The 10,036-nt window shown below is 40.1% G+C and overlaps 1 pseudogene; it reads left to right on the top strand.

The window, feature by feature from the left end:
* The first annotated feature begins 7,589 nt into the window (after positions 1-7,589).
* LOC102495719 (YJU2 splicing factor homolog pseudogene) overlaps positions 7,590-10,036 on the top strand; it is a 19,137-nt pseudogene continuing 16,690 nt past the window's right edge.

Genomic DNA, 10,036 nt, shown 5'->3' with positions numbered 1-10,036 from the left:
TTTTATAGTTTGAGGTCTTAGATTTAGATCCTTGATCCACCTTGACTTGATTTTTGTCAAAGGTGAGAGGTAGGGGTTCAGATTCATCTTTCTGCAGGTGGAAATCCAGTTTTTCCAGCACCATTTGCTGAAGAGGTTTTCCTTTTCCCACTGGATTGACTGGTACCTCTTGTCAAATGTTCAATCTTTTCTTCTTGTCCCACAGACCCCTGAGACTGTTCTTTTTTTTTTTCAGTCTCTTTTTCCTCTGTTGTCCAGATGAGTAAAAATTTCTATTGTTTTGTTTTTAAGTTCATTGATTTTTTTTTTGTCATCTTCGTTCTTCTATTCAGCCAATCTAATAGATTTCTTATGTGGGTTGTTGGCTTTTCCAGTTTGAAATTTTCTCTTTGGCTCTTCATTATATCCTCTATTTCTTTTCTAATACTTTCTAGGTTTTGTGGCTTGGGGGGTTGTTTGTTTTTGTTTCTAGGATGCTTCTATTGCTTGTTGAGACATTTTTATGATAGCTGCCTTAAAGTCTTTGTCAGATAACTTGTTAGTGTTATCATTTGTTTATTATCTTTTCTTGTTCAAATTGAGATTTTCCTGATTCTTGCAATAATGACCAGTTTATTATTCTTTTAGAGATTTTTGCTATAGGGCGTGTGCACTAGCCAGACAGACAGAAAGAGACAAAGAGACAGAAAGCGAGAACCCCCCCCCCCCCCGGGGTAATGACTATGGCACAGTCCCTTCTCCATTTTCCTCTCAGGATTTTGGATATGTACACACACACACATAGCATAAGTTTCAAGCTACTGGGTCCAGGACTTGAACCACAGTCGACTGCATGGGAGTCCAGTGCCTTAACTACTACACTACCTGTTGGCCCCATGAGTAAAGCTTTATTGAGATCTTTAGATTTGAGACTATTATGAGACTCTGGCAACCCTGAACTCTGTGCTTTCATGCCTCAGGCTAATAGACCTGCAGCTTTCTGCCTGAGCTTTACCGCCTACCACATAAAATACATATAAATGTGACTCTGACCCAGTGTGCTTTTTTCCTTTCAAGAGCTAAATTATTTTTATTTCTCCCTATTTTGGGATATTCTTTAATATCTTTAATTTATCATAAAGGTTAATCTGATAGAAGCTATGCTATTATTAATAGAAGCCAGAAGTCAAAACTTACTCTTTTTTTTTTTTTTTGGAGAGGTTTTTCACTATAGGGCGTGTGCGCTCACCAGACAGAGAGAGACAGAGAGACAGAAAGCGAGAAATCACCCCCCGGGGGGATGGTCACGCCGCAATCCCTTCTCCTCCATTCTCCTCTCGGGATCTTGGGCACGCACGCTCATGTGCCCGGCACGAGTTTTAAGCCACCGGGTCCAGGATGCGAACCGCGGTCGACTACGTGGGAGTCCAGCGACATAGCCATTACGCTAACTGCTGGTTCCCAAGACTTACTCTTTATTGTACATAAAGTATTGTTATTTTTCATGTTTTTACCATGTATGTATAACACTTTTTAAAAATATAACAGTTTTTTTGTAATTAAAACTTTAAAACTTGGGCCTAACAAGTGGCATGGTGGTTAAGATGCTGGACTCCTACATGACTGACCACGGTTCAAATCCTGAGCTCAGCTTGAAAATCATGCCAGACAAGTATTCATGCATGCCCAAAATCCTGAGAGAAGAATGGAGGAGACAAGCATGGCCATCCACCCCAGGGGGATGATTTCTCAACTTTCCCTCTCTCTATCTTCTCTGGTAAGCACACCTGCCCTGTAGCAAAAACTTAAAAAAAAAAAAAAAAAAAAAAGGAAAAAAAAAAGAAAGAAAGAAAAGAAAGGAAAAGAAAAGAAAAAAACAGAAAGAAGGGAAAGAAAACTTTAAAAGTTAATATATTTATCAGACACACCTACTTTCATTGCCCAGCTCTGGGAAGGGATCATAGTACTATGTGCCAATGCCAAGTACAACAAATTATTTAGCCAATCTATGCTTTAGTTTTCTCATTTATAAAAATGGAAGTCAACATGAAGATTAAATGTGTTGGACAAAGTAAAATGCTTAGAACAGTAGCTGGCATATAATAAGCACTCAATAAATTTCAGGTAATATTATTATTAATGAATATTGATAAAACTCCTCACAGCTGTTCCCCTTAGTTCCTCAGTGGTGAGAATTTGGTACCCAGTGAGTGCATAATATATAAAGAAACCAATCATGGTGATTTATTGAGTGTAATGTGGATTTAGCCTAATAGCTCATTCTAACACTGAGAGTTCATGGAATGAAGCGCTGAAAACATAACTAAATGAAATATTAATATCTTATATGAATGGAATTGAGTATGAATGAAGACAAATACTAAAAATTGTATATTTGAGTTTTATATTTATATAAGGTTATAGTACCAGGTATTCAGCAAACTATCCTCCTATTGAAGAAAGATTTTATATAGGTAAGATTTAGGAACTGTTTGAAGGAGTAAAAATCTTAACATTGATTAAGCACTTATTATATCTCTAGTCTATCTTTATTCTAGGTCTTACATATATTATCTGATAAATGTCTCTTAACAATCCTGGGAGATAGGCATTATACCCCATTTACTGAGGAGAAAACTAAGGCTCAGAAAGTAACTTGCCCAGGATCAACTAGTAAAATAGCAGAGCCAGGTTCAAACCCAAATCTATCAGATTTCTGGGTTTATCCTCTTTCATAGGATCTAGAATTTTTGGTGTAAAGAATACATGAGAGGGGCCCAGTAGATGACATAATGGTTATGTCACTGGATTCCCACGTTGTTGACTACGGTTCAAGTGCCAGACCCAGTGGCTTAAAACTCATGCTGGGCATGGGAGGGGGGGTGCAAAATCTCAAGAGGAGAATGGAGTAGAAGGGATTGTGGCGTGGCCACTCTCTTTCTGTTTCTTTGTCTCTCTCTGACTCTCTGGTGAGCACACATGCCCTATAGCAAAAATATCTCTCTCTAAAAAAAGAATACATGAGAAAAAAAATAAACATTTATTAAACACTTACTGCTGACCAGCCAACGTGACACATGCATTATTTCATTTAGTTCTCAAGCATTATTATTTTTGGGGTGCCCTGGTTTTTGCTATAGGGCATGTGTGCTCACCAGAGAGTCAGAGAGAGACAAAGAGACAGAAAGTGAGAAATCACCCCCCAGGGGGGATGGCCACACCGCAATCCATTTTCCTCCATTCTCCTCTCGGGATCTTGGGCATGCACGCACACGTGCCCGGCGTGAGTTTAAGCCACTGAGTCCAGGATTCAAACTGCTGGTCCTATCTCAAGCATTATTTTATTATCTTATTCAATCTCCACAATAACCCTATCAGAAGGAAGAGACTTACATTTGTAGAGCACCTGCTGTTGTACCTACTATTTCAGAAGGTTTTTATATAAATCGCTTAACATGTTCTCCTCACAGCCCAGTGAAACTGGTATATCCTGACAACTAGAAAGAAGCTGAGCTATTATAATGCAGGTATAAAGGACACCCCTCCAAGACACATACTCTAAACATATTGCAGAATATGCATTCCACAAACATGATTTTAAAAAGTACATACCAGAAGCACAAAGATCTCTCCTTACCAGTGGTGTTTTTTTTTTTTGGAGGGGGGAGAGATTTTCACTGTAGGGCGCGTGCGCTCGCCAGACAGACAGAGAGAGACATAGAGACAGAAAGCGAGAAATCACCCCCCAGGGGGGATGGTCATGCCGCAATCCCTTCTCCTCCATTCTCCTCTCGGGATCTTGGGCACGCACACACACGTGCCCGGCGTGAGTTTTAAGCCACCGGGTCCGGGACTCGAACCGCGGTCGACTACGTGGGAGTCCAGCGACATAGCCATTACGCTAACTGCTGGTTCCCCTTACCAGTGGTTTTTAATCTTTTGGGTATCAATGAACCCCTTGCAGAATCTCACAGCTCCTCCTCCAAGATAAATGTTTAAATACACAAAATTTGGGGTACAATTTCAGAGAATTCAGCAATTTCCTAAAGCACATTGATATATTCTTTGTTTAAAACAGAAAAATGCTCTAAAGAACAGAAGTAAATCTTAGAAAACAAGAGAGCTTATTAATGCTTCATTTTTGTGTTTGCAAGTTCTTTAGAATCAACCAACATCTATAATTGACCATTCTATTATGTTTTACAAAGTATATGGTAGTGCTGTTTCTCTTTTGGATTTTCAGCCCCAGCACTATTGGCTTTTCTGGTAGCAAACTTCTTTGTGGTGAGGGGATTGTCCTGTGTATTGTAGATGGTAAGTAATATTCTAGACCTCTGTGTACTAGATGGCAGTAGCATACTCTCTGCATCTCCCTCCAGTTTTGACAGCCAAGAATGTCTCCAGATATTGCCAAATGGCCTGGAGGGCAGAACAAAATTGTCCCTGTTGAGAACCACTGGTTTATGTATTGCAGTTACCACTCTCCAATCGCTAACAAGCTTCAAGGGCCTAAGGGTCAACTTTTTTCTTTTTCTTTTTCTTTTTCTTTTTCTTTTTCTTTTTCTTCTTCTCTTTCTTTTTTTATGTGCTCACCAGACAGACAAAAAGCAAGCAATCATCCCTTCTCTTCCATTCTCCTCTTGGGATTTTGAGCATGTATGCACGCATGCCCAGTGTGAGTTTTAAGCTGCTGGGTCCAGGACTTGAACCATGGTTGACTACATGGGAGTCAAGTGAAATAACCATTACACCACCTGCTGGTCCTCAGAGCTAGCTGTTTAAAAAGTATATCCTTCTCTTGCTTGATTAAGTTCTCCTACAAAACTGCTCAGCTAGGTTGAGCAACGTGAATTCATCTTAGCAATTAAATTAGTTTTTGTTACATAAAAGACCAAAAAGAAAGTTTATATAGACCTCTGCTTTATTGATTGAATTATTGATTTATTAAGTCATTCAGTCATTCAATGACTATTTATTAAATACTAACAGTATGCTAGGCATTGTGCCAAATATTGAGGCTAGAGTGGTGAACAGTGTGGCTATGATTGTGTCATGGAACTTATATCTGGTTAGGAAGGCATACTAAAGAACAAGTAACAAATAAGTAAACTCAATTACAAACTAGTAAGTGCCATGAAGGAAGTACACAGGTGTGGAGACAAACTATCAAAGAGATTTAGATAGCATCACTAAGAAAGTCCTCTCTGAAGATGTGGCATTTAAGGCCAGATCTTAAAGGATAAGAAAGAACTGGCCAGGTTAATTAAAAACAACAGAAATAAGAAGACATAGATAGAGGGCAAGTGTTTCAGGCAAAGTAGGCAACCATGTACAGAGATGCCAGGGTAAGAAAGAGCTTGGTATGTTCTGGGTACTGAAAGGCCACTGTGACTAGGACATAGTGAGAGACAAGTATGAGATGAAATTGGCAGGGACCAGACCACACAGGGACCTATAGGCCATGGTGAAGGGTCGGATCTCATTCTTAATAGAGAGAGAAGTCACTGAAGGCTTTTAACAGGACAGGTATCATGTTTTCATATATGTTGTAAAACTATGGCTGTCCTGTGAAGCAGAGGGTGGGGAGAGCAGCAAGGATGGGAGTATGGAGACAAGTTAGGAGGCTGACACTAATTGATGGATGATAATGGTAGCAGTAGAGATGAAAAGGATGATATGTTTTGGCAAAAGAAGTGACATATATGGGGACCAGCAGTTAGCGTAATGGCTATGTCGCTGGACTCCCATGTAGTCAACCACGGTTTGAGTCCCGGACCTGGTGGCTTAAAACTCATGCCAGGCGTGTGTGCATGTGTGCCCAAGATCCCAAGAGAAGAATGGAGAAGAAGGGATTGCGGCATGGCCATCCCCCCGGGGGGTGATTTCTCGCTTTCTGTCTCTCTGTCTCTCTCTGTCTGTCTGGCGAGCGCACGCACCCTATGGCAAAAAACCTCTCAAAAAAAAAAAAGAATTGACATATATGTTAATGAATTAGATGATGGTGAGGGAAATGAGAGATTTAAGCCTCCTGGCTGGAATAATTAGATGAACAGTAGAGTAATTTATTGATATGGGCAAGATCAGTTTGGTAAAGAGAAAGAGAAGTATTTTCTTGGTCAAGTAAGCCACAAATGTGGATATCTAACTAGTTATTCAGTGAAGAAGGAAACCATTAAGATCAATGAAGATTTATTAAGCACCTACTGTATGCTGGGCATTATGCCTAAGTACTGAGGGTACAAAGAACTAAAAAAAAAAAATCTGTTTATATATAAACATAGAATTTCAACTAGCTATGTTAGGTGCTAAATTAAAGGTGTACACAGTCTATAAAGTCAAAGAAGAGAGCCAATTAGTCAGACAGGGAATGGAGGATGTGGGGGATGGGCCAGGGTAGGTGTTCTGAAGATGATGCTGAGCTGAGGACTGAGATGAATATTTTCCAAGCAAGTGTGAGAAAGCATAGGAGGTTAAGAAAATAACAGTAGAAAGGCACAGAGCTATGAAACAGCAAGATGCCTCTATGGATCTATAAACAATATGATATTACTAAATCATAAACTTGAAGGCAGAGAATAATAGGAGAAAGACTTGATTCATAATATTGACAATGGCTAACAATTTTTGAGGACTTATCTCCTAAGCACTATACTAAAAGCCTTATATGGGTATCTGAATGAATCCTCACAATTGTAATACAGATATGGAAACAGAAAGAGAGACTAGGGACTTTATCTGAAGTTACACACTGTCAGAACTGAGATTCAAATCAGATAGTTTAGGAGCCAGCAGGTAGCATGGTGGTTAGGGCAGTTGGATTCTTACATGGCTGATTGTGGTTAGAATCTCAGACCCAGTGGCTTGAAAATCACACGTGCATGAGAGCCCAAAATCCCAAAAGGAGAATGGAGAAGAAGGGAAACGCTATTTTAGTGTGACCAACCCCCAAGGGGCAGATTTTCACTTTCCTTTTCTCTGTCTCTCTCCTCTCCAGCAAGTGCACATACCCTATGGGGGGAAAATAAACTGCAAAATAAATGAATTTAAATAAAGTAAAAACAAATCAGGTAGTTTAACCCCAGAGTCCATGCTCTTAACCACAGAAAGTGAGAGGTATCATGCTAAAGAACTGAAAATGTACCTGTTAACAGTACTGAGTCATAAAAGGGCAGTGACGTGGTCAGATCTGTGTTTTAATGAGATGACTCAGGGTGACTGAAGAGAAGCCAGGCTGCAGACTATCACAATACATCAAGCAAGTGATAAAGAGAGTTTGAAGTGGGGATAACAATGAGGGAAAGATTTTTAAAATGTTTAGGAAATGGAATTAGAACAACTTGGTGATTAATTGGGTTCTGGGGGCAAAGGAGAAAGAGAAACTGGTATGTCACTATGTTTTCTAGGTTAGGTAACTGGATGATGTAACTATATAACAAATATAGAAGAAGGACTACTAAAAGAGAACTGGTTTTTTACATTGAGTACTAGGTGCCAATGGAACACCCAGGTGAGTCCATCCACAAGGTGCTATGACAGTCTGAAGTTCAGGGAATGAGTCATGACTGTATATAGATTTGAGTATTTAGAGTGCATAGGAGGTGGTTAGAATCATGAAGAAGGATGAAATTCCCCATGCAGAGCAAGTAAGTGGGACACCATTGGCCAATGAAAGAGTCCTGGAAATTTCCCATATCTAGAAACAAGCAAAAATGGAATCACAAAGTAGACCCAAAAAGCATGTTTACAAGTATAAGCAGTATAGCACAATGATTATTAAAATGGGCTCTGTACCCAATTTGTGGGTTTATATCCTCTGGGCTCTGCCACTTCCCACTGTGTGACATTGGGCAAATTACTTCACCTCTCTAAGCCTTGCTTGCTTGAGATTTAAATGAACGTGTAGTACATACAAAGCCCTTAGTATAGTGCCTGAGTGTTAGCTAATATTTATAGGAAAACATTCAGAGTACAATCATGGAAACTAGAAGTCTTAAGTTTAAACACTAGAGAGAATGCTGAGATGTGTTAGGTGCACCAAAGAGGCCTGATAAGCTAAGGACTTGGTCCTAAGTATGAATTCAAATTGACAACATGAAAGCTATTGGTGACCTTGAAGAGAAGAATTTTTTTTTGAGAGGTTTTTGCTATAGGATGCGTGTGCTCACCAGAAAGACAGAGAGAGACAGAGAGACAGAAAGCAAGAAATGAACCCCCAGGGGGATGGCCACACCACAATCCCTTCCCCTCCATTCTCCTCTCGGGATCTTGGGCACGCACGCACACGTGCCCGGCATGAGTTTAAGCCACCGGGTCCGGGACTCAAACCACAGTCGACTACGTATGAGTTCAGCGACATAGCCATTATGCTAACTGCTGGTCTTGAAGAGAGGGATTTGAACAAAGTGGAGGGGGCAGAAACTGTATAAGAATAAGTTGAGTGGTGAATAGAAAGAAAGTAAAATGGCAGCAACAGGTAGGATTAATTCTTTCAAGGAACTTGGTATTTAAGAAAAAAATCTCAATCAAGTGGAAAAATAAATATGTATAGGAATGGTTACCATAGCTTTGTTTATGGTTTAAAAAGGGGGGAGGGGGTTTGGGGGAGGAGGAACTGTCTTAAATGTCCAAGAATGAGTGGATGAGAGGTCAGTAGGGAAGTTGAGGAAAGTAGTAAATGTTGGGACTATAATTGAGAAGCTGGCTAGAGACAAGTGAAAGGATAGTGAAGAAGCGTAGTAAGTACATCTGTCTGGAGCCAGCCAGTGGCATGGTGGCTAAGGTGGCTAGATCCCACATGGTCAACTGCACAGTTCGAGTTCCAAACCCAGCAGTTTGAAAATATGCCAACCATGTTGTACACTGTAAAGATGTACAGTGATTAAATGTAAATAATAAATATATTTTAAACAGAAAAACATGCCAGGCATGTATATGTGTGGATCCACAATCCCAAAGGAGGGTGAGATGGAGAAGGTATTGTAGCATGACTATCTCCAATAGGAGAGTGCTTTCTCTCTTTCTTTCTCTCTTTCTTGCATGCATGCACAAATGCATGCACTCTTTGGCAAATCAAAAAAAAAAAAAAGAAAGAAAGAAAGAAAGAAAGAAAGAAAGAAAGAAAGAAAGAAAGAAAGAAAGAAAGAAAGAAAGGAAATTACATATGAAGTTGGAAACCATGGGCTTGTGACACCAGTTGTCCAGTGGTGCCATTTTCTTCAACAATGACAGAACAGAGAAAACAAATTGTAGGGTATGGAGGGTGATTTTTCCAGACAAGTGGGGCAAAGGACAGAGGTTAAAGGCAATGGTGAAAGAAGATTCAAGTATACAAGTATGTATTCTAGGCTGGATATGAGGCAGATAGAGGGTAGCTATACATAGAGAAAACAGGGATCAGAGGATTGGGGTAGCTCTTTGAGGTTTGCGAGCAGAGATAGTGGGTTCAAGGCACAAGAGAACTGGTAGGACCAGATCTTGAACTCAGAGTGTAAGATAATGAAGGCAGAATGGTAAAAAGGGCACTGATTCGGACCAGCAGGTGGCATAGTGGTTAACGCACTATACTCCCACATGTTTGACAGCAGTTTGAGTCCTGGATCCAGGACTTGAAACTCACACTGGGCATGTGTGTGCATGCTCCAAATCCTGGTAAGAAAATGGAGGAGATGGGATGGTGGTGTGGCCATCTCCTCTAGGGGAAGGAGGGGTAATTTCTTGCCTTCTGTCTCTCTGTCTCTCCAGCCAACACACATGCCCTATAGCAAAAATCTATTTAAAAAAAAAAGTATTTTCTTAGACAGTATTCCAAAGGGCAATAGGTTCAAGAGAAGGTGTTTATTTGGTTTAAGGAAAATTACTTGTGCATTGCTCATTAACTGAGGAAAAGTATGTGATGAAGTGAGAGATGATTAAGATGACTGAGAGGAAAGGAAACAATCAAGAGTTGAAGGTTTCAGCAAAGGAGTCAAGAGGATGTAAAATCCAGAGCCCAGGTCAGCGTTTTACTTCTGGATAGAATGCAAAATCACTCTTTCTCTAAGGAAAGAGCGAAAACAAG

The sequence above is a fragment of the Tupaia chinensis genome, unplaced genomic scaffold (genome assembly GCF_000334495.1).
Source record: "Tupaia chinensis unplaced genomic scaffold, TupChi_1.0 Scaffold145304_1, whole genome shotgun sequence".
Lineage (NCBI taxonomy): Eukaryota > Metazoa > Chordata > Mammalia > Scandentia > Tupaiidae > Tupaia > Tupaia belangeri.
This window is presented reverse-complemented; position numbering and strand designations above follow the sequence as displayed.